The sequence below is a fragment of the Canis lupus genome, chromosome 8 (assembly GCF_003254725.2).
Source record: "Canis lupus dingo isolate Sandy chromosome 8, ASM325472v2, whole genome shotgun sequence".
NCBI classification, from domain to species: domain Eukaryota; kingdom Metazoa; phylum Chordata; class Mammalia; order Carnivora; family Canidae; genus Canis; species Canis lupus.
Window position 1 is genome coordinate 69800231 of NC_064250.1, and position 24220 is coordinate 69824450.

Below are 24220 nucleotides of genomic sequence, written 5' to 3' on the forward strand. Positions count from 1 at the left end.
ACCTTGTTAATTTCCCCAAAAAGACAAGTTGTAATTATAATTGGGATTATGTTGAATCTATAGATCATTGAGGACAAGATTGACATCTAGTAATATTAAAGTCTTTGGATTCGTGAACATGATATATCTCTGTATTTCTTTATCTTTAATTTCTCTCAGCATTGCTTTATAGATTTTAGCATGCAGGTCTTACATATATTTTGTTAAATAAATCCCTAGGCATTTCATAGATCTTATGCTATTGTAAATGGTATTATTTGTTAAGCTTTTTTATTTTGAGATAATTTTAAAATATCAGAAGAGTTGCTAGAAGAGTACAGAGTTATCATATAACCTTCACTCAGCTTCCCTTAATGTCAATATGCAAATCATGGTACAATTATGAAAACTAGGAAATTAACATTGGTATGATACTACTAACGAAACTACAGACCTTATTTGGATGCTACCGGATCTTCCACTAGTGTTCTTTTTCACTCCAGGATCCCACATCATATTTACTTGGAACATCTCCTTATTCTCCTACAATCTGTGGCAGTTGCTCAGGATTCCTGTCTTTCATGACTTGACACTTTGGAAGAGTGTTTGGTAGGTCAGGTGTTTGGTAGACTTTCCCTCAATTTTTCTTTTCACTAATAATTTTGGAGTGGGAGACACTTTGCAACTAATCAAATGCTCTGTTACTTCTTAAACTTTTGCTCACTAATTTTAACATCCACTGGTGTAGCTTGCCTTCATTACTTCTGTGGAACTCTGTGGCAATTTTTCTGTTTCCCTAAATCCTTTGATATTTATTAAGTAGAATTCTGTAAGGCGGTGTTGTTTCCTTTCTCCCATTTATTACTTTATTAATATATATCAGTGTGGACTAACATATTTACTTATTCTTTGGATTATACTTTGACATTACCATTGTTTATTCTCTTGCTCAAATTGTTCCAGCTTCGGCCATTGGAAGCTCTTTTAGCTTGACTCCAATGGCTTTTCAATATGCCCCCTTCCTTTTGTCTTTTGATTATATGAGTCTCTTGTAGTAAAGTACGTTTTTATTTTGATTACCAACTGTTCTTTTCTAGTATATATATACACACATATATACATATATATACATATATATTCATCTGTATACTATATGTACATATTTATATTTGTATGTATACTATATATATACACAATTGACTTTTGTGTATTTAAAATGGGTTTCTTGTAGGCAACATATAGTTGGGCCTTTCTTTTTTATCCTGTGTTACAATCTCTGCCTTTTATTGGAGTATTTAGACCTTTACATTTAATACAATTATCAGCATCACTGATGCTGTTTAATTCTAGCATATTTCTGTTTGCTATTTGTCCCACGTGTTCTTTGTTCCTTTTTCCATTTTTTCTTCCTTCTTTGGAATTATTGTGGGGGTTTTTTTGTTGTTATTTTTGGGGTTTTTTTAAGTATTGTGGTTTTTTAATTCCATTTCCCCCACTAATACCTAATAAGCTATATCTCTTTGTTCTAATTTTTAGGAGTTGCTCTGGGATTTAAAATATGCATATTTAAAAAAATAAAATAAAATATGCATATTTAACATCTCACAGTCTGGTTTCAAATGTTATACCATGTCATGTGTGACTCAAGTATCCTACAACAGCATTCTTCGTTTCACTTCTCCTGTACATTGTGCTATAGTTGTCATAGATTATACTTTTTAATATGCAATAGGAGCCACAATGTCTTGTTGATATTTTGTTTTAAGTAGTCACCTGTCTCTTAAGGAAATTAGAAATTGAGAAAAAATATTTTAATAAGTTTTTTCAATGTATATGGCAGAGTAATGTGAACATTTCACATACAGTAGCAATTTATAGTTCATATAAATTTTATATACTTATGTTTAATCTACAAAATGTGTAGAAGGATATGTATCAAACAAGTTAGAATGGTTTATTATTATTATTGTTTCTATTTGTATTTGGATGAAATGAGTATATGTGACATCTATAATTTAAGTATATTTAATCAAGTTTTAATCTTTAAATAACATTTATGAACCCACCGGAATGCCACAAATATCATTACAAAAAATCACACTTAAAGTGGGCTTTTGTTTAAAAAGAACATTTTTACATTTACTTTTTTTTACATATTCACCAGTTCCAATATTCTTCGCTACTTTTTGTAAATCCAATTTTTAATCCAGTATCATTTTCTTTCTACTTGAAGAACTTTCTGGGGCACCTGGGTGGCTCAGTAGGTCAAACACCTGCCTTAGGCTCAGGTCATGATCTCAAGATCCCGGGATAGGGCCCCATGGCAGGCTCCCTGCTCAGCAGGGAATCTGCTTTTCCATCTCTCTCTGCCCCTCTCCCCACTCATGCACATCTTGTCACTTACTCTCTCTCTCACACATAAATAAATAAAATCTTTTTTTTAAAAAAAAAAGAACTTTCTTTAACATTTCTTGTAGTACAGTATGCTGGTGTCTTAAAAATTCTTTATTTTGCCTTCATTTTTGAAAGATATTTTTGCAGAGTATAGAATTCGAGATTAACAGTTTCTTTCACTATTTTAAATAGTGACTACTGGCTTACATTGTTTCCACAAAGAATACTGCTATCATTTTTGTATCATTCTCTCTATATGTCTCATTCTTCTCGGGCTGCTTTTGGGATTTTCTCTCTAATTCTAGTTTCAGAAAATTCACTGTCATGTGTCTTGGTGTGGTTTCCTTTGTATTTATCCTAGTTGGGACTTGTTACACTTGTTGCATTTGTAGAATTACAGTTATCAAATTTGGATGTGATGTTTCAGCTGGGCTTCCCAGGAAGAGCTCTTCCATCTTTGAGTATATGGGCCAATCAATGCATTATTCGTGACCACACTTCTTAGAATGCTGTCCAGGAGCCTGAACAGATGATTAAAGCTCAGTGTTAATGGTGCTGCGGTATAGGGTGGAGCCTGGTGAGAATCTCTGAGGTTCTCTCAGTTACTTGGAGAGTTAGAACAGCATTGCCACTGCCTCTGGGTACAGCTCTGGTGATGGAAACACCACACACTCCCCTGGATTCAGGAAGAAACATGAGTTCTTTGGAAAAGAGGTACAGTTTGAGCTTGGGGGACAGATGTCTCAAGCAGACCCATCTTCCCTGGGTGCTGTGGACACACCATGGCCACACAGGCATGGAAAAGCCCAAGCAAGTAGGAGGATAAAACTGCATTGCCTCTGGGGTCTCCCTCCCTATAAGATCTAGATCTGTTGGCACACACCCAAGTACCCTCCTGAGAAGCTAGCATTGCTGAGCACTTGACTTCTCCTGGTCACTTCTGTGTACCACATTTTCAGCTGTTCTTTTACCTCTCCTAGGCATTGGCCCAAATGTGGAACTCAGCCCTTTGTCTTTCTTTTCCATAAGAAACCACATGTGGAAGGCCCATGTCTGAGTATAGGCTCTACTAAAGATTAGAGGAGAGGAGCTGCTACATCACAGCTATGAGGACACCAGGGGTCAGACCTTCCTCAGCCCTCTCCACCCTTTCCTGCCAGGCCCCCAGACCCTCTTCCTTGCCTGCTGTTCCCCTCTCTTCCAAGGAGCCGATCCGAGGAATTTCTTCCCCAGAAGACACAGGGCTGGAACCAGAGTGAGCAACGGAGGTACTCAGCTCAGGTGCAAAATTGAAGTAGGGCTCGAAAACTCTGTGATAAAGACAAGCCACATCTAGTGTGATATTTTTAAAGTCAAAAGTAATGCAGAACAATGAGCAGCCCAATTCAAGAACGGGCAAAGGCCTTGAATAGACAGTGCTCCAAAGAAGTTACAGAAATGGCCAACCATCGTGTGAAAAGATGCTCAGCATCATTAGTTCTCAGAGAGATGGGCAAAGCAAAATCACAGTAAAATACCAACTCCACACCCACTGGGATTGGGAGAATTTAAAAAAAAGACACTTAAAAATGGAAAATAGCAAATGTTGGCAAAGATATAGAGGAACTGGAACCCTCGTGCACTGCTGGTAGAAATGCAAAATGGTGCAGCCGCTGTGGAAAACAGTCTGGTGGTTCCTCAAAATGCTAAACATAGAACTACCATATCATCCAGGAGTTCCACTTCTATGTAGACACCCAAAATAATTGCGGGGGGCGGGGGGGAAGAAACCAACCTCACAGCAGCACTATTCACAGTAGCCAAAAGTGGAAACAAACCCAAACTTCAATCAACAGATGAATGGATAAACGAGATGAGGTACCTCCATTGTATGGAGTATTATCCATTCATAGAAAGGAAGGACATCCTGACACCTGCTATAACATGGATGAACCTGGACAACACTGTGCTAAGTGAAATAGGCAGTCACAAAAGAAGAAAGATTGTATGATTCCACTTGTCTGAGGTCCCCAGAGTACACAAATTCATGGAGGCAGAAAGTAGAACAGGGGCTGGGGAGGGGGTAATGAGGAAGCTCATGTTTAATTGGGACAGAGTTTCTGTTTGGCAAAATGTAAAATTTCTGGGGATGGATGGGGGTGGTGGTTGTACAGCAACGTAAATGGACTTAATGCCATTGAATTATACACCTAAGAGTGGTTAAAATGGTAAAGTTTGTGTTATGTATATTTTCCCATGACTTAAGACAACAGTAATGCAAAAACTCCATGGTTAAAAAAATAATAAAATTTTAGGGACTCCTGGGTGGCTCAGTGGTTGAGCATCGGCTTTTGGCTCAGGGCGTGATCCCGGGGTCCTGGGATCGAGTCCCACACTGGGCTCCCTGCATGGAGCCTGCTTCTCCCTCTGCTTATGTTTCTGCCTCTCTCTGTGTCTCTCATGAATAAATAAAATCTTAAAAATATAAAATAAAATAAATAAAATAAAATTTTCAATAAATACAAGACCCATGCTACGACAAGCCACATTAGAGCCCAAGACAAAAACCACTCAAGACGGAGCCTGTCTTTATTTAAAATTTTGGCATTTTGCTCATCATAGGTTTTTTTGCATTCCTTTGAGCTTTATTACCATAGTCAAACGTGATTCCTTTGGGGCACTGAGATCAAGGATGCACCTTACATTCTCCTTCCAGTGTGAGTGCCCCACTCCCTCCACCCCACCCAGTTCTAGCCTGAGGAATCCCACCTCAGCCCCTGAAACTGTAACTCCATCCCTGGTCCTCCCCCAGGGCCGACCCCAGGAACCCCGTCTTGCCCCAGGCAGAGGGCATGGCCACTCCCTTCTTGGCAGCCAGGTCGGGACCCATCCTTTTTCTGTTTTTGGATTCCCCACTGCCATTAGGCCTCGGAATACAACCAAAGCCCTCTCGGACTATTCTTTAGTCTTAAAAAAGGAAGGAAATTCTGACACCTTCTACCAGTGGATGAACCTTGAGGACAAGGTTCGCTAAGTTAGGTAAGCCGGTCACAAAAACACAGGCACTGTATGATTGCACCTGCACAAGATAGCTCGAGGAGTCGAATTCTTACAGAAGGGGAGCCCCAGGGACTGGGGGGGGTGGAATCTGGGGGTGTGGGTCTGCGTTTAATAGGAGCCCAGTTTCAGTTTGGGGAGATGAAAATGTCCTGGAGACGGATGGTGGGTGAGGGCTCACACAGTAATGTCAATGTGCTTAGTGCCTTAGAGCTGTACACTTAAAAATTATTTTTTTAAGATTTTATTTATTTATTCATAAGAGACAAAGAGAGAGGCAGAGACACGGGCAGAGGGAGAAGAAGGCTTCCCTGGGGAGCCCAATGCGGGACTTGATCCTGGGACTCCGGGATCACGCCCTGAGCCAAAGGCAGACACTCAACTGCTGGGCCACCCCGGTGCTCCTACTTAAAAATTATTTAAAAAGTAAATATTAATATGTTCTACCACAATAAAAAAAAAAGTAACAAGCAAACACACAAACAGCCTCCACCGTGGGCTCCTGGCTCTCCACGGAGGTTGTGCCCGACGAGCATCCAGGCGGGGCTTCCTCCACCCTTTGCCCTCTGAGCAACCTGGACCAACATCCCCGTCTCACCTGGCCACAGGCCACAGGCCACTGCTTGTAAAACAACAAAGGCAAATATTTTCTACCTTGACTTGGTAAAATATAAACAGAAAAGATCCAGTTTGATTTCTAGAGTAACTATGTTTTCTTCCTCCCAACACTGTTTCTGACCTTTGTGTTGTCAATCCTCCTTCATTCAGAAAACAGGCGGAGGACAACCCTCAAGCTTCCGCCGGGACTCACGCGCCAGTCACGGCTCCTGGGGGCCTGCGAGCTGTCCTCACACTCAGGCCCCCAGCTGCCCCGACAGGGAGCTTCCATGCCCATCGTCCTGAGGGTGCAGCGAATGTGCCCGATTTACCCAGCTGAGCCCTAGGTGTCCGAGTGACGTGCCCAATGTCACACAGCTGGCCAAAGCTCTGGCTTTGGGCTCTGGCCCTTCCTCCCTCCCCCACTGCCGCTCCCCACCCCCCAGACCTTCCGCCCTCCTTGTCCTAGTGCTGCTCGTGCATTTTAACAACACCCTCGGGTGCCCGGTAAGCCCACCTCCCTGCAAGCCTCCCCAGCCCTACGACAATCAATGCCCCCAAACAGGAGGCCAGGGCCTCCGCCTGGTGCCACCAGGGCCAGGGCCTGTTTCTTCCTGTAAATGAGGTTGGGGCCTTCAGGGCAGGGCCAGAACCCCCGATAATGAGGCTCAATGGGCCCCCAGGCTCCCGTCCTCTGCGTGGTCAGCGGGCCGTTCCCACAAGGCCCCACATCTCTGCTTGGTATGCGACGGGGGTCCCCGCCAGGGTCCAGCTGCCTTCCCAGGCCATTCAAGTCAACTCCAGCAAAGGCTTTTTGTTGTTATTACCACCCTCCGCATTAGCCGGGGCAGTTTTTGTCTTCCCAAATGGGAAAGTATCTTTTACTTTTCTCTTTTGACACTGACTATTTGGCCCAAAGCAGGAACCAATTAAATTAATTAATCCCCAGGCATTTTGCCGATGGAGAGAGCCGGCTCTTAAACTCGCAGTCGCTCCAGAGGGAGCAAGCGGACTCTGCATCCTTCGTGGGGCTCTGACTCCTGGGCTGGTCAGCAAGCCCGAGACCCCAGGGCTTTGGCACAGCCCTCAGCGGGCCTCCGGCGGGGGTGGGGGGGTCATGTTCCAGGCCCCCCCGCCACCCGCCACCTGCCACACAGGGGACCTCAGGCCCTCCGGGCTCTCACATCCTCACCTCGGACACAAGCCAGACTGCAGCTCCGAGGGGGACCGCTTCCCACTTCCATGTACAATTAGCACTTTCTCTTAGAAGGGGGAATAAAGAACCCCAAACTCAGAAAGAGCACGGCCAGCCGAAAGGAGGTCCTCAAGGTGGGGCTCAGAGGCCCCCGGGGGCCCCCGGCAGGGGAGCCTGTCCTTCGGGGCTTCTCAGCTCCTGCTAAAGCGGTCCCTCGTCAAATGCATTTTCTTTCTGGACAACAGCAGAATTTCTTTGGCTCCGGCAGGGAGGAGCAGCTGTCCACACTGTTTATTCAGATACCATTCTGGCAATATTCAGAAGGTTGTTTTTTCTCTTCCCTGCAGGCTCTGAAACTATCCATGGGGCAGTTGGATGCACGTGTCTACACATGGCTTTCCAGAGTGGTGTCTTTGAAGAGCACATAAATCCTCTTCCAAGAGCCCTTTGCTGTGTTTCTCCGGGCGCCCCCCCTCCGCCGCCGCCTCCCACCCCCGCTAATGGGCATGTTTCTGCGAACACTGAAGACGGAAAACACGCGATTTTTGAATGTGTCTCTTTCATGGTCACACATTTTTTTTTCCTTGTGCATCTTGGCTGATGCAGGATTTAAAATTCCCAGCAACTGCTCCCAGGTCGGTTTTCAAAGTGTTTTGCACCTTGGACCCCCACCCACCCCACCCCACCCCACACCCCCCAAAAAAGAAGAAAACCAGAGGACACTGGCCAGGGACTTGGAGCACGCCTCTGAAAGCATTTTTCAGTAAGTTTCATGGTTTTGCCTCTGGTTTCTCTTTGCTGCCTGGAGCCCTAGGCTCGCAGACCCAAGATTTGTTCCGCGGACTTGCACCCACGGTACATCTTGACAAGCACCAGCTTCCAGAACTTTGCACAACACTGTGACCACAAGCACTCGGGATATGTGAGGCCACGTCTCCCCGTTGTCTTCCGGCTCCTGGTCGTGTCCTGCACACTGCCCTCGTTGGGTGGCTCTTCCTCCAAACCAAGGGCAGACCCCGGGACGGGGTGCTCAGGACCCCAGCCTTCCCGGCCAGCCTCGCCCTACACGGCCCCTCCCTGGCCCTGCAGGCTGCTCTCAGAGGCTACTTCCCATCCCGCAAACAGCCCACACCCTGATTCTCGGCCTTTCCACTCGAGTTTCCTTCCAGCCAGCCGGCTGTGGCTCCAGCCCCATCTCGGCCCTCGGGCGGGAGTCTCCTGGCACCGTGCTCCCACAGCACCACAAACTTCGTGGCTCAAAATAACGCACATTCATGACCATAGGGTGCTGGATGTCAGGCCTCCTAAGGGGCCTCACTGGGCTAAAATCACAGCGTCAGCAGGGCCGGTCCTTCTGGAGGCTCTGGGGAGCAGCCACCCCCCTGCCATGTCCAGCTTCCAGAGGTGCCCGCATTTCCATGCTCATGGAGCCCTTCTGCATCTGCAAAGTGCATCATTACGACCCCTGTTTCCTCATCAAATCCCCCCTTCTCTGAGTCTGATCCCCCTTATAGGACCCTCGAGATCACACTGGGTCCACCAGGATAATCTGCCTCCCCATGTCACCATCCTTAGCCCAATCACGTGAGCAAAGTTCCTCGGGCCTTTACTCAGCCGACCGTGATGCACATCACCTGCCCCATTCCAGCTCACAGCCGACTCCCTTCCAGAACTTGCTCGATTTCCCAAAGCAACGCGTGAAGTAGCTGGCAAAAGCATCAACCCCCTGTCGCAGGGGGGCAGGCTGAAGCACGGTGCAAGCAGGACGCATGGGAGCCAGCCAGGCAGGAAGGGGGTGCTCAGGGACCTGCCAGGACTGTGGTCGGTGGCAGTGAGCCGTCGGCCCAGAGCTGCTCGGACAGCAGGCCTCCAGCCTCGAGGCAGACGGCCACAGGTGTGCAAGGGCGGGCCAGCAATTCCTTCTGAAACTAGTACATTCAAGCAGTTCAGCAGTTCAGAGTGCAGGCAGCTCATGGGTGGAAGGGAGGACCTCTCTTCTCCCCCCGGACCCACCTTTTTCCCACGGAGCTGCCTGAGGGAAGAGCACCGGACGCAGGGGCAGACAGACCCCAGCAAGGTAGCAGCTCTCATGCACGCATGCACACACGCAAACACACGCATGTGAGCAACTGGGCATCCTGAGCCTCAGATCCCGCCTCACCGTGGGCTATGCACAGATCCATACGTGCATGTTCCAAGCCCTGGGCCTCAGAGGAAGGGGCAGAGCATGTCCTCTGCTCCCTCTTCTCTGCTCAGCCCTGGCTGGAATGCAGACGGGATGGAGGGAGCTGCAGCAGCTGTCTGAGACCCTGAGCTCAGAGTTTCTCATTGAGGACAGCAGGGCAACAGGTGCCCCAGCATCCGGGCTTCTGACACTCAGTTGTCTCCATAGGACCCTGAACCACTTGTGTTTGGACTGTAATGTGAGAAAGAAATAAACTTGCATCGTGTTTAAGCCATTCTCGGGGGGTGGCGGTGGGGGGGATCTTTGTTCTAGCAGCAAGCCCTGACAGCAGCCTGACTAGTACCGATTCGGGTGCACAGGAGGGACAGGTGCTGCCCCCGTGGCTAGAGCCCCACAGGCTGGCCTCCATGATCCAGGACACGGATTGTGTGCACTCGAAAGCTGTAGAAATCTTCATAAAATCTTCCATAAAAGTGCTCCCACTGACGCTTAGAAGGCAGCCCACATCCTGATGGCCCCTGGAACTTTAGGACTGGTTTAAAAAACTCAGAATGTAGGTGTGGGGGCGCTGCTGTTCTCTGCCTTTGGGAAGTGATGTGGGAAAGCCACCCAGACGGCTTTGAAGACACAGTCTTGGTGGAAGAGAAGAGGCTGGTCCCAGGAGGAGTTCTCAGCAGGACGGGAGGCCCAGCCCCGGGGCCGTGATCTGAATGAGATGCTGTCTCCCTGCCCAAGCTGTTGGTTCAGGCAACAGACAGCAAGGCAGTTGCTCCTGAATGAGCAAGATGGGCCGAGAACAGAGGCCTGGAAATAAAAGGGGCCGAGTTTTTAAGAAAAAAAAGCCAGGTCTGGACAAGATCTTTAAGTGGGGGTTACATGCAACATGACTAACCAGCTGTAACTAGACCAGAGATTTACTAGTTTTCGAAGGAACTGTGTCCCCAAATTCCCTGGCTTTCAAAAGCATGCTGTTGTTTGAAAACTACCCCCTCCAAGCAATCCCTGGGCACCCCAGGAATGTGGACATGGAAGTTGAGGGCATGCCTGCTTCAGGTGTGGGCTGAGGGAGGACAGCGGGGCAGGTACGCGCTCCCAGGGGACGGAGCCGGGACGGTGGGGGACAGCAGACAAGGTGTCCCAGCGAGCAGACACAGGGGTGCCCAAAGGGCCGTGGCCATGCTGGTACTTCCCATCTGTAGCTGAGAGCTCCCTGCTCGGGAGGGGTCACGTGGGCCTCGGCGTGCATCACCCACGGATCCTGGGAGGGACTTCGGGGCTGTGGCCACTGAGTGTGCTCTGTGGCACGGGAATCGTGTGGCCCAGAGGGCTGGACCGTGGCCTAGACAGTCAGGGGTCCCTCAGGCCACCAGCCCTTTCTCTCGCTTAGAGCAGAGTCCCTTGAGCTCAGCACCGAGCCGCCACCTACGATGACACTCTAGGCCTCCCTCACGGCAACCGTGACATGTGACCAACTTCCCGCTAACAGGGAGTGAGCAAAAGTCACACGCGTGGCTTCCTGGGGAACGGGCCGTGCGCCCCACTCTCTTTTCTCACGTCTCCCTGGCGACACTGCGGTCAGCGGCGGCAGGCCCGAGCTTCCTGAGCTCCCCGGGAGATGGGACAGGAAGGCCGCAGAGCAGCCGTGGAGGCAGCCTGCACCCCGACACGGGCAGCGGCCACCTGCACCCCGCGGGGCTCGGAACTCCCAGGTTCTGCTCACGGGAGGCAGCATCTCTGGCAGCTGCAGAGCAGCAGGGTCTGCGGGGGGCGGGGGGCCCAGAGCGCAGGCCGCGGGGGTGCCTTGCCCGGTGCCTTGCCCGGTGTTCGGTTTCGTCCTCCTACCCAGGACCCCAGCCCTGGGGTTCTCGGTGCCCCTCAGGGAGGGGCCGCCCCATCGGTCTCCACCGGGCACACGTTGCTGAGCTGAGCCGTCACGGTCACAGCGCGAGGCTGCTGCCGCTGCAGCCCGGCCCCGGACGTCGGCGGGGTGAAGGCCTGGCCCCCCAGACCCCGGGCTCGCTGTGCGGGGAACTAGTCATCTGGGGCTCCGTGCTGTCGTCCGTAAACGTGGACGTGGCAATCCGTGCTGCCCCCCTCGGCTGTCGGGGTTCGGCAGAGTGACGCAGGTGGCAGTGATGTCGCCGACGGCCTCCCCACCCCCACGCTCAGAGTCCCGGGACCCCGAGCAGAAGGCAGGCGTGACGCGGCCCAGCCAGGAGACGGGGTGCAGCCCACGGAGCTCAGGAGGCGCACGAGGGAGAGACGCAATGTAAGGTGCCTGGAAGGGTCCCGCAGGGGGCACAGGAGAGGGGCTGGAGCACGTGGCGCCCGTGGCAGGGACAACACAGGTGGCCTGAGGTCAGCTAGAGGGGCCCCACTTACTTGGCTGGCAGGAGGCGAGGCCTCTGGCGCAGCCCTGGAGAGCTGTGACCTTGGGAAGGGGAGGACGATCCACACGGGGGATGGGGGCGGCAGGAGGCTGGGTGACATCCGGTCCCCCTCCTGATGCAACCAGACCTTCCCCCCCACCCCCCGCCTGGCTGTGCCCCAGCGGGGTCCTGGCGGGGCCGCAGGCTTTAGGGGAGCAGGGATGCATCGGAGGCATCTGTCCCTTCTCTGAGGTCTTTGTCCTTTTGGCGGCCTCCTGACCTGTGTCTCTGCCACCACGCACGGCAAGAGGACCTTGTCAGGCCTGTGCCGAGAGTCCCCCGATGTCTCTGCACCACGTGGTAAGTGCCTCGTGAACATTTGGTGGGTGAGGGCCTGGCACACAGTAGGTGCACAGTCTACGTGCGAGGGACGAACACAGTGGGCGCTCAGCATATGCTTGCTGTGAGGGCCTGGCACACAGTAGGCGCTTTCACTTTGGCCAAATCAGCCCTTGGTCTCCTGCCCGGAGAGGGTCTGGGGGCTCCCAGGCCTGACCCACTGTGCGCTCCCCCCTGGGAGACCTTGGTCACCTGGCTTATCCCTGCCCACCTCTGCCGGGATCGGGGTGTCCTCAGGGGACCCCGAGAAGCGGGTGCCACAGAACTGGGAGGCAGTGTTCCTTTCTGTCTTCACATCGGGCTAAGACTCAAAACAAAACTGTCAGATTTCAGAACATTTCACAGCGGCAAAAATAACTGCACTTGGGGAAAAAACATGCAGACACTTCTCAAAGTCATCTAGTCGCTTCAACAATGTGCCAAAAGCTTCTGGAATTGACAGGTTCGGTTTGCCACGCACCAACTGTGCCTACCCTGCCAGCCTCATCTCCCGAGGCCCCCCGAAGCCCCCGAGGCCCCCGTGTGCCAAAACCTCGGCACAGAAGACGCAGCGGGGGAGACGCGCAGAGCCACCTTTGTCTGGTGCCGGTTCAAACACCGTCCCCAGAATTCACAAGCCTCGGAGGCCGAATCCGAGGTGACAGAGGCGGGGCAGGGAGGAGAAAGGCCACACGGGGAAAGGACCTGATGATGCGCGGCACACCCACCGTTGACTATCTCCCTGGCTCCTCTCGGCCACCTTGCAGAAAGGTCTCCCCGTTTCAGAGACAGGCAAGTGACGCACAGAGACGTCACTCAGGCCAGGGGCCGCCAGCCCCTCCTGGGAAGGAGCTCCTGCCTTCCTCCCACCCTTCTCTCCTCCTAGTCCATAGTAAGGAAAGAGGGAGCCAGGCACGCACAGCCCAGACCAAAACTATGTTTCCAGCATCCTTGGCAGCCAGGTGTGGCCACATAAGGAAGTCTGGTCCTTGGGCACGACTGTAGCCAACTTCCTGGTTGTGCTCCCCCCTCCGTCTGGGATGGCAGGAACTCAGGCAGCCACCTTAGACCCGTGAGGACAGCAGAGCCACGAGGCAGAAGGAGCCTGGGCTGCCAACCCCGTGGAGCTGCCGGGGGAGCCTGGACTACGTCCACTGGCTCCTCGGGCAACAGAGGAGGAAACCCACCTAAACTAGGCATCCGGCAGCAGGTCCGTTGGGCCAGCTAGTCCTGTGGTTCTGTATCAGGAGGCCAACCAGGGGGAGTCTTACAGATGCTGAGGAGCCTGGATCTTCTCCCGGGCGTGGGGGGCCAGCAGAGAGGAGGGTTCTAAGCAGGGCACTGATTTGATCCCACTGGTGTCTTTCAAACGTCCTGCTGGCTGTTGTATCCACGCAGATTGCAGCAGGCAGTTTGGCCTCTGAAGTCGGGGCGGTGACAGTGCTTAGACCAGTATGGTGGCAGAGGCGGAGGGAGATAGATCCAGGACACATCCCAGAGGAGGGAGGGCACACATGGAGAGGAGACAGGGGGGCCCACACTTGCCCCGAGCAGCTGGGGCGACAGACACCAGCTCAGCAGGGCTGCTCCAGGTCTCGGCTCAGGGGGCGAAGTCTGGGGCGCCTGTGAGGTGTCCAAGGGGAGGCGTCCAGCAGGCAGGTCAGGATTCCAGAAGGTGGGGTGGAGGCATAAGCGGGGGACTTAGCAGCTTGAGGTTGGTTAGTAGTGAATGCCAGGAAAGAATGGGGTCAGAAGATCCCAACAGGAGGGCCTGAGGAGCGCCAGCATTGGGGGTGGCCGAGGGGTCCTCGGAGGAGTCTGGGGGAAAGCCGCCAGCAGGGCAGGGAAGCCACCTGAGGGTGGGCTCCAGAAGTCGAGAGGGAGGGGTCCCCTGTGTCAGGACAGCCAGCGCGGGCCATGCCGGAGGAGGCCTGCCGGGCACCTCCTTACAGAGCGGCCACCGGACCCCTTGAGACAGGGGCCACTGGGGAAGGAGGGAGCAGCAGTCGGGCTGCAGAGGACTGGGGAGCGGGGCTGCAGCGGGGTCGTGCCCTGCAGAGGCTTTCCCTGGGACAGAGCGGGTGTGGACAGCTGGCGGGAGCAGGTCCCCGGGGAAGGTCCTGGGGAGCCCTGCAGAGCCTGGGGTGCAGGACGAGAAGGCTGCTTCGGCGCTCCGTGTTATTCCAAGTCCCTGGTTTTCCTGCCATCCTCTGTTCCAGACTGATTTTTACCAGACGTTTTTCTTAAATGCAATCTTTCATAGTCTCGCTTTTTAAAACTCGCTTTTTTTTTTTTTTCCCTAGGCAATATTCTCAGTGAAATCGCAGGTTTGATGGGTTAACTTTTTTGGTGTCATTCGCATGACACCAAATCCACGGCTACGTGAAAGGTCCCTCGGCGCATCTCAGGGATGGTCTGGGGACCCACCGGGGTCGGAGATGGGAGGAGGACCACAGGGCCGTCCCTGGTGTCAGGTGACCCAGGGCGAACCCGCCTCACCTCTCCCCAGCAGGGTGACCTCAGGCAAGTTATGTAAGCCCTCCAGGCTCCACCTCCATACACCAGAGACAACACTCGGCTATCTCAAGAGTGGGCGTGAGGAGGGAGAGAAATAATCCATCCAGACCCTCAGCAGAGTGGGCACTCGGGCCGAGAGGCGCCGGGCTCGGCAGGATGGTCCCCGGGAGGCTTTAGGAAGATGCCGCTGAGCCAGGATCCCCTGCGCCCTCCCGGCGCCCAGCCCGCCTCGCTCCGCCCGGGCCTGCAAGGGCCGTACTAGGTTCCAGCCAGGCTCTGAGCACAATCACCCCCCAGGAGCCAACCACGAGCAGAGGAAGACCTGGTGTGCCAGTCTCTGCCACCCCCACGCCCGTTGCCATCGGCCTCTCGGAGACCCTACAGGGCAGGATGCTCGCCCCGCGGACCGGCCCTGCCAGGCGGGCCAGTGGTTAGACGGCTGGGCACGCAGGCCGGAGACCCCATCCCGCCCATTTTTCACCGTGTCTCAGTTTGGTTGTCTCTGAGCTACCAGGAGCTGCAAATAAAACCTCAGTCTTCCTTTCTGGAGCTGCCTCCTAAATTCTCGACTTGTAAGGCGCGGGGGGGGGGGGGGGGTTGGGCAACCGAGGCAGAGAGCATGACAAAATTTCAGAACAACCAGCATGCTCTGCCCCTGCCCGTGGAAAACGAAGCCCCGAGAGCCAGGGCCTCCGGGCCATCCCCCAGCAGTGACGACGTCGGTGGACCGGGTCTCAGGGAACCATCCTCCTGGGGTCTCTTCTCCCCAGGGAATACCCTGGCACCACGTAAAAGGGGATCCTGTCGGCCTCGCCTCTCTCTCTTCTCTGCCAAGTTGACAACTGGTTCCAGGGAAGCCGGGCACCCACGGGAGGTGCCGGGGCTGAGCTGGTCTAACAGGGACCTTCCTGCACCGGCCGAGCCCTTGGCACAGGGAGCCCCGTCCCGTCCGCCTCCGGTACCTGTGGCACCGGAGCCCCAGGCCAAGGGCTCCCGAGGGGCCGGCCCTCCACGCAGATAAGGAGTGTCTGCGATTAGCATGTGGTCATTTGCCCCAGGATGCCTGGCTCTTGGGCGCCGGGGACATCCCCTGCCCTCTAGGGCCTCTCGAGGCCTCTGGGGCAAAGGTGAGCCTCCGCCCAGCCCTGTTTCCATTCCTTCAGATTCTAAATTCACAGGGTCCAAAGAGCAGACCCAAACATACTTCTATAAAAATGTGTTTGAAAAGAACATTCTCTACTCACGCTGGCCCTCTGCCTGCTTCCACTTTGGGGTTCTGGGCAGACTTTTAGAAGCAAACCTCTCACCAATTACCAAGAGCAAAACAACTCCCAGAAGATCTCAGCTGGTGCCAAGCAGAGCAAGGAACAAGCCCCTTTTGCAGAGAGTTTCCGCTCGGCCTCTAGAAATCCCCGGAGATGCACATCGGGTTGGCCCTGGCCACGTCCAGAGCTGACCCAGTCCCCTCTACCCCGTGCCCCCGCCCACTCCCTGCCCCAGCCGTCTCTTGCCTTCCCCTCAGCTCCTGGACCAGAAGGAGCCCCTGAGCTGCCAGCAGCCAAGCCTGAGTACTCGGGACCCCCAACACATGAGTCCAGAAGTTCCACATAGACAAGGGTGCTGTAGCCAGCTCGGGCTCCCCCAGGGCCCACCCTCTGAGGTGCAATCGCCCCCCCTCCCATCACCATCACTGTGGCTCCTTGGGTTCTGAGCAACACAAGCCAGGACTCATTTCTACACCACACGAGGATGCTGAGCATTCTGGGGCAAGGCCTTGTACCCCGGTGCCCTGAGGCTGCCAAGGAGGGGAGGGCTCCGGGAGGCCGTCTCTCCTCATCTCCCTCCACCCTGTTGCGGAGCACTAAAGGGAAAAGTGGGAGGAAGGCCCTTCAGATGTGCTCTGCTCACGGCCAGGGCCGGGGAAGTGGGCCTCGCCGTGTCCCGGAATGATCCCAATATGCTCCGAGCTGGGCCTTTCAGGAGCAGATTGGAAAATCCCCCGGAGCGGGTGGGGCCTTACCAGCTGCTTGGGAAAATGTCTTTTCAGAGCTTCAGGGCGTCATCTCCTTGCTTCCCTCTCATTCAGGCTGCAGACTGCATAGCCCTGTGCTGCAGGCCGGAGGCTGGGGCCCCCGAGAGGAATCCAGCCCAGCCCCTCGTCCTGCTGGAGGAGCCTCCACCCAGAGCAGGAGACAGTCCTGACGGGAGACAGCAGTGGTCACGCAGGATAACTCGGGGCTGTGCACAGGGTGCAGCTTTGAAGGAGGGAAGGGGTCAGGGAAGGCTTCCTGGAGGAGGCAGCTTCTGAGGATCAATCGGGAGTTAACTAGAAAACAACTCGGGAGGGACATCCCAAGGGGTGGGAGCAGAGGCGTAAAGATCCCAGCTGGAAGCAGAAGCAGCCTGTGAGCAAAGCTAGGACACAGCCTGTGCAATGGTGAGGACAAAGGCAGGTGGGCGCCCGGCGGAGAGGTACGTTGGGTGGACTCAGGGGCCAGTCCAGAGGGCGCCTCTGTGTCACATGAAGGAGTATGGGCTGTATTTGGAGAGCAGCCGTGAGCCATGGAGGGCTTTCAGCCAGCGTTGACCCAGCCTGGGTTTATGTCTTGGAAAGTCCACTCTTACGGCTGCCAGGCGTCGGGCAGCATGAAGGGACGCACGCCATGGGGATGGGTGGGCGGTGGAGGACCGGGACCGTCCCTTCTGGATCCACAGCAGTATGTTCCCAGCCCTTCCCCCAAGCCCCTTCCCCAGCCTCACAGTCCTCCAAACTTGCCATGATTTCTCCACTTCTGAGCCTTTGCATATGCTGTTCCCTCTGCCTGGAGTGCCCTTCCTTGCCTTCTACCTGCAGAACATGTGCTCAGGAGCAGCGAGAATGTACATTCCGGTGTGCCTCCCTGCCCACCCCTCTTCTGGGAAGTCTGTTGCTCCTTTCGACGGTTCCACCGGAGGCCTGGCCGGGCCCCAGCTGTGATAATCCTCTGGTCAGGAAGCAACCTCCCCACCAGACTAGATGCCCATCAAGGGCAGGGATGTGCCTCATGTCCCTTTGGATCCTAAGTCCTCAAGCAGGGCAGGCACACATGGGGTGGACTCTTGGGAAGCACCTGGAAGGCTGGCAGGGCATCCTGGGAGACCTGAGTCCCGTGAGCTCAGCTCTAGCTCACCCCAGAGCAGTTCAGCCTCATGTGGGTGAGCTCAGTTGGTATGCCCTGCATTTCTCAGAGCGGGGTGGCAGGGACCAGCTAAGTGCTTGTCAAACCATCTCCCTTCCCCCTCGGTAAGCCAGATCTCAGCACTGTGCCGAGTTGTGCCCAACACAATGTGAGAACCCACCCTTCTAGCCTGGCCCCCAGTGCTCACCCAATCTGTCTCCTCTTCCTGCCCCTCACCAGCTGGCTGGATGGAGACAGTCCAGTGGGAGGCCCCAGGCCCTGGGAAGAGTAAAAGAAGGTACCGTCAGGTGCCCCCCAGCTTCCCTGAGGGAAAAAAAACATCCTCTCCAGCCTCTGGACATGTCCCAAGTGCCAGCTGTTGCCGTTCAGTCAAATAGGGCTTCCTCACCCCAGGGTGGCCCATATTCAGCAAGTGGTCACCAAGCGGCTATACAGGACCAAGCCATTCACCCCAACACGAGACAACTCTGAACGGCCATCCCAGCCTTAGACCTACCTCCTCGAGTCTCCTCCAAGGGTCGCCCTGGGACAGCAGCTCTTTCTGCCCATCCCCTGTGACTGACCCAGAGCACCCCCACACACCTTCCTCCACTTTGAAGTCTGGGTCCTAGGGAACAGCCTCAGTTCTCACAAGAAAATGGGAGCTGGGAGAGGGCTCACCCACTGGCTGGCTGTCTTTGAGGAGCTACTGCTGCCAGGAACTGGTGCCAGGAGGTAAAGGCCGGAGAACTGCAATTGTCCAGAGGATCACCAGGTGGACTGGGCTGGTCTGCCAGTGGGCGGACATGTGTGGGGGTGGAGGAGTCGGGGGGTGGTTCTCAGGCTCTGGAGGGGAATGGGGAGCTGCTGCAGGGGGAGTGGAAGCAGGTGGCTGATGCTTTGGGGAAACCTGACATCATATATGGGGAAACCACAAGCCCCCCCTGCCCCCCCGCCCCTGGCAGGCTGTAACTCCCAAGACTTAGTGATATGAGCAGTCAGGCTCCAAAGGTTAAGCTCCCAACACAGGCGGGTCTGCTCTGACAAACTCAAGGCTGTGATTGGAAAATACTAAGATCTCGACAAATGGTGTAATGGCTTCTGAGTTGATGCACCCGAAGCCTTGAGCCCCTAGCTCAAGAGTCCCCTAAGCTCTCCAAGCTGGCAAAAGTGGTCTGTTTGTTCCTACAAAGGACAAATGCTCCCACTTCCTTAAAAATGTCATTACAGGACAGCTGGCACTCCCCCAAAATTCACCCCACCTCCCCTTCTGGCCACCAGGCTAATGACTCAGGCTATGTCACAACATAACTCATCCAGGGTCATGAGAGAAAGAGAACGGGACGGTCTGAAGGTGCTAGACCAACGGGGGAAATGCCAAGTTGGATAAGGGAGAACTTATCTCTTTCGGAGCATGTTTGCAGGATGCAGCATGTCACATCCTGGCAAGGAGCGTGGGGGATGATGCCAACACATGGAACCAATGGCGCTCAGCAGCATGGGGGAGGGCTGGCCTCTGCTAAGGGAGGTGGAGTTGCTGTGGTGGATGGTGGAAGGACTGAGTGAAGGTTCAGAGGGGTGGATGTGCTACGATGGATAGAACAGGGAAGGCTAGAGCATCCACCAGATGACTGTGTTCCATGGAAGCATAGTTGAGAAGCTCCGTGGTGGTGCCTGTCCCCCACAAGCCAGGGCTGATGGTGGGAGGTGATGCCTCAGAAGCAGGCTCACTGATGGCAATGAGGGTCTTAGGGCCCTAGAACAACAGAGATGAGGTGGCAGGGGGTAACCATCGGAAGCTGGAGACAATTACTGTAATGAGCATTGGAGTCTGAGGGGCAGCCAGTGGGCTCTGGAAATGGTCAATCTGGCTAATGGATCACGGGGTCCCAGCTGGGCAGCCTATCAGGGTAGAGTTCAATCTGTACAATTAAATCAAGAATGAGTGATCAGGATGCTGAAGGCAGAGCCCCAACAAAAAGCCATGATTCCTTGCTCGGTTGCCATTCTGAAGCCAGTTTCCAGGCCGGAATCCATTGACAGAAGGTGAGCCAGTCTCCAGGAAGAAGGACCTTGGGCCACCGTGAGTGTACATGTCATGACACCCGTCCTTCCCCAGAGGAGTGAAAGGGCAACAACAGAGTATCCTTACATGGGAAAAGAACACCCAGTCACGTGGAAGGCTGCTGGACACAGGGTGCGAGTTGACGCTCTGAAGACTGGATGACTCCAGTGGGGGAATGTGGGTGGTGGGGGGCAGGTAGTAATTGGGGTCCCGACCCAAGTGTGGTTCCCTGGGTCTGTGGGCCTCTCCAGGCTCCCCAGTGGTTATTTCCCGGGTTCTTCAATGAAGAACTCAAATAGACCTATTTGGTAGTTGGTACAACCCCCACTGGGCCAAAAAAATAAACCAAAAACAATATCGCACACGAGACGATGGCACAGATGTACCATGAAGGGCCAAAAGGATGTGGGAGTGGTGGTCCCCGATGCATCTCCAACCAGTTTGCCCACCTGACCCCAGGACTGTCTGGTGATGGGTCTCGGATGGTGGCATGGATGGGTACCAGCTCAGCCAAGTCGTTGGCCCAGCTGCGAGCCCCGCGCCCAATATGGTCCTTGCTAGATGAACGCGGCCTCGGGTACTTGGTAGAGACCCATCCCTCTTCTCACCCCTGTAAGAAAAGACGATCCGAAATAGTTCATAGTGACTTGCAGTGAGTAACATACAGCTGGTCCTGCACCAGGGCTCCAACCCCTCTCTCTTCTCTGTCACCTTCTGGCCACAAGTCTCCGTCATATTACAGGCTGCACATGCCCTAGAAGATGACGTCGGTCCACTTCCACCTCTGGCCCAGCCGACGCCATCGCTGGATGTCCAACCTGCCAGCAAGAAGGATCAATGGTGCGTCCCCAGGGCGGAGGCATCCCTAGGAGAAACCCATCAGTCTCCGAGAAGCAAGCCAACTACCCTGGACCTCTTCCCTCCCGGAGGAGGCGATGATGAATTTTGACAGGAACTGAGAAATATTATGGGTGGGGGTTGCCTTTTCTTGCCACAGGGCCTCCGTGAGCATCGGAGAGCTCACAGGACTCAGTCCGCTGACATGGGACCCCGTGTAATGTCACGTCAGACCAAGGACCTGCGTAATGGGAAAGGCGGAGCTGGAGGGGGGCGAGGACGGTGGCATGTGCTCATGCTGCAGATGAGGGCACTCGGAGGCTGCCACCTGCTAGAGGGATGGCATGGCCCGGCCGCCGCAGAGCCTCCCGGGACGCAGCACACGCTCTCACTCAGTGACCTTTGCATCATTCTGTGTCCCCACTGGATAGAACATGTGGGTCCGAGAACGAAGAGGAGGGAGCAGGAGCCGCCACGTTTACTGTCACTCCCCGGACACATTTGGGGCATCTGTGTTTCCTGTCCATGCGGCTCAGGGCTCTGTTAGAGCTGCCCCTGGGGACACGGTACGAGCTCCACTGAACTCTAAGCCACGCCGATGCCACACTTGGGCTTCTTGTGCCAAAGGACCAGCCGGGAAGATGAGCCGGCGCCTCTTGGAGCACCTTTGCCCGGTTTGGACGGCGACATGGCAAGGGCAGCCTGGAAGGGACGCGACGACCTGGGCCCCAGACGCTCCAGGGCTGACAGTCAGGGGAGCCCACAGGCAAGCCCCCAATAGGGCAGGGCGCTAGCCCGGGCTCAGGGGATCTAGAACAGAGCAGGGAGGGCGAGGATGAATGCGCGGTGCGGCCTGAAGACCAGCGTCGGCGGCGGGGCTACAGGCTCCCCGCTGCCCTGCCTCTTCCGAGTCTCTGTTAGGGACACAGGCTCCTGGATCCTGAACAAGTGGCTCCCAGGACTTCTGTGAAGAGGCAGATTTTTTTATTATTATTATTCATGAGAGACACAGAGAGAGAGGCAGAGACACGGGCAGAGGGAGAGGCAGGCTGCCCATGCGGAGCCCGATGCAGGACTCGATCCCGGGACCCCGGGACCATGACCTGAGCTGAAGGCAGATGCTTGGCCGCTAGGCTGCCCAGGCGTCCCTGCAAGGAGGCAGATTTGAGCAGCACAGGAGCCGCCTGCGGGAGAGGCCGCCACGCACTGCCCGGGTGCCCCTGCGGGACAGGATGTCTCCCGTGGACGCCTTCAGCCCTTAGCCGAGGGAACATGGGCGCCGAGAGAGCCTGCCCTGGGTCACACCCCCTTCTGGAGGGGCAGCCCGCCCGCACCCCACGACTGGTCCTGGTCGGTGTAAGAGGAGGAAGCCGCCCTGCAGACTCAGGGCCAGCTCCTCACCCCCCGTGGGCCTCGATCACAGTTCAGCGTCCTCTCTCCCCTTCCACAGGTGACTCTGCTCCCCTCCTGTCCCAGTGTCCCAGTGACCCCATGGAGCACAGCACCGTGCCCCGCACACCTGCATGGCTGCTGACATGAGCAAGGAGAGACCCGTGTCCTGCCGAGCTGCTGAGCCAGGAGGTTGGTTGGTAAGCAGTGAGCCTGCCCTGACTCCTTTCTGGGGGAATGCGGGACTCACCCCGCAAGCAAGCGAAGGGATGCCTGGGAGCGCTCAGGGCTGGCACTCCCCATCCCAGCCAGGTGACGAGCAGGGTCCTCTCTGCCCCTGGCAGGGAGTTCTCAGCCCCCGGACCCCCAGAGCCCTCGCGGGGAGGGAGGCCTGAGTGGACCCCCGTCTACGCCTTTCCCTGAGCTGCCCCCCCTTCCTTCCCCACGGCGCTGTGTGGGAGCCTCTCCCCTGGGCGGCCAGCACCCCAGCCCCCCCACCCCCGCAAGGAGCCAAGGCAGGCCGCCCATCCACCCAACAACAGTTCAGGGGCGAGGTGTGTCTGGGTCTGTCTCTCCCACTGAGAGCAGGAGCCCTGAGGGCTGGGGCTGTGGCAGATGCATCTGTGGGACCTCAGCACCCAGGACGGGGTGAGGCACTCAATTACCTGTGGAGGAATCCAGAAAGCCTCAGTTTCCACATCTGTGCCCAATGCCCTCAAGCAGCAGACCTCTCAGCAAACACACCCAGGGTCTGGTCAGGGCCAGGATGTCCTCTAGGGCCCGGAGAAATGCCTGCAGATTTGGGGCAGGCGTGCAGATGAATGGTTGGGGGGTCCCCAGCCAGGCCCCCTGGGAGCCAAGGTCCCAGGCCCCCTGCCCGCCCTCCAGCCCAAAGCCTGGTCATTCCTCTGACCCAGAAATGTCACCCTAGCCTATTGTACAAGACAGCACCAGCCCCCAAGGTGGGTCTCCTGGTACCCCCCAGGTCTTGGTCCAGCCCCAGTGTCCCCAGTAGCTGGATCTCCGCCCCTCCCTGAGTCATGGAGGTGTAAAGTCACTGCCCAGGGGCCGGGGGTGAGTTGGGCAGCTCCTGGCCACTTTCGGAGGAGCGTGCTGCATAAACATTCCCGCCACTAATGAGGCCTTCCAGAGACGCTGCTCCCAGGGGACCCCAGCTTCCTGCTCCCACTGCTCTGGTGTGGGAACAGGGGCGCCCCAGAGACCTTCTTGTCGGGGAGAGGTCGGAGTCGTGGTGGGCAGGCCGGGCGGTGCGTCAGGCAAGGCGGAGGGCTGCTACCCACCCCTCCCAAAGCAAGCCCACACCGAGCGCCTGCTGTCTGCCAAGCCCCGGGTGGGTACAGGTGGGGCAGGCGGTCACAGAGCTGGGGGACGGAGGCGGAGGGGCTCGGACTCGGCCTGGCTGGTGTCCCCCTCCCTCCCTGCAGCTCCACGCCGGGATATTGGAGTCCCTTCCACCAGGACACCCTGGAGCCCACGACCTTGGAATGAAGCAGAGGATCAATGTCCCATCTCCATCTGCAGCTTTGATTCTGCTGGAAAAAACAAAAAACAAAAAACCTCTAAGCCTTGAGTTTCCGTCATCCGCTTGGGACCCCTGCCTGGCAGATATGTGGGGACCCCGGCTATGCCTCACACAGCTTCAGTGGTCCCGAGCAAGGGCCTGCGCCTCTCTGAGCCTCAGCCCCCCACCCATGGAGGCTCACCATGGCCCCAGCGCACGAAAGCATCAATAGGCACCCTGCGTGGACCGAATCTTCCTCCAAGTAGCACCCGGTTTGCTGAGTGGATTGGTTGGGGCAAGTCTGGGACGGCAGCTGGGACTCATCACACAGGGGGAGGAGCCCTTTCGATTAGAGCTCACCCTCTAAAGGTGGTAAGTTCTCCAGCTCGGAGCTGGAAGCACCCAGCGAGGAGATGGGGACGGGCACCAGGCCCCCTGGGAGAGCACCCACGGAGCCCCGGGCCCACGCTGGGGCTGTGCACACCCGGTCCGAGAGGTGAAGGGACAAAGCACGGAGGAGGCTTTGGACTCAGCCGCCCCCTTTTACTGACGGGGCCACCCTCTCTTCGCCTCCAACCCTTTCTGTATCCAAATATCGC

The 24220-nt window shown here is 55.3% G+C and overlaps 2 long non-coding RNA genes across 2 annotated transcripts; both read right to left on the reverse strand.

The window, feature by feature from the left end:
• Positions 1 to 1235: 1235 nt before the first annotated feature.
• Positions 1236 to 18670, reverse strand: LOC118355548 (uncharacterized). Its single transcript, XR_004818240.2, has 4 exons — positions 18326 to 18670; positions 18017 to 18087; positions 16671 to 16848; positions 1236 to 2894 (listed from the first exon to the last, which is right to left on the reverse strand). It is a non-coding gene; the product is annotated as an uncharacterized LOC118355548 (long non-coding RNA).
• A 3001-nt stretch (positions 18671 to 21671) lies between these two features.
• LOC118355533 (uncharacterized) lies at positions 21672 to 23901 on the reverse strand. The gene is made up of 4 exons (XR_007412571.1): positions 23824 to 23901; positions 23599 to 23652; positions 22765 to 22891; positions 21672 to 21858 (listed from the first exon to the last, which is right to left on the reverse strand). It is a non-coding gene; the product is annotated as an uncharacterized LOC118355533 (long non-coding RNA).
• Between the last annotated feature and the right edge of the window lie 319 nt (positions 23902 to 24220).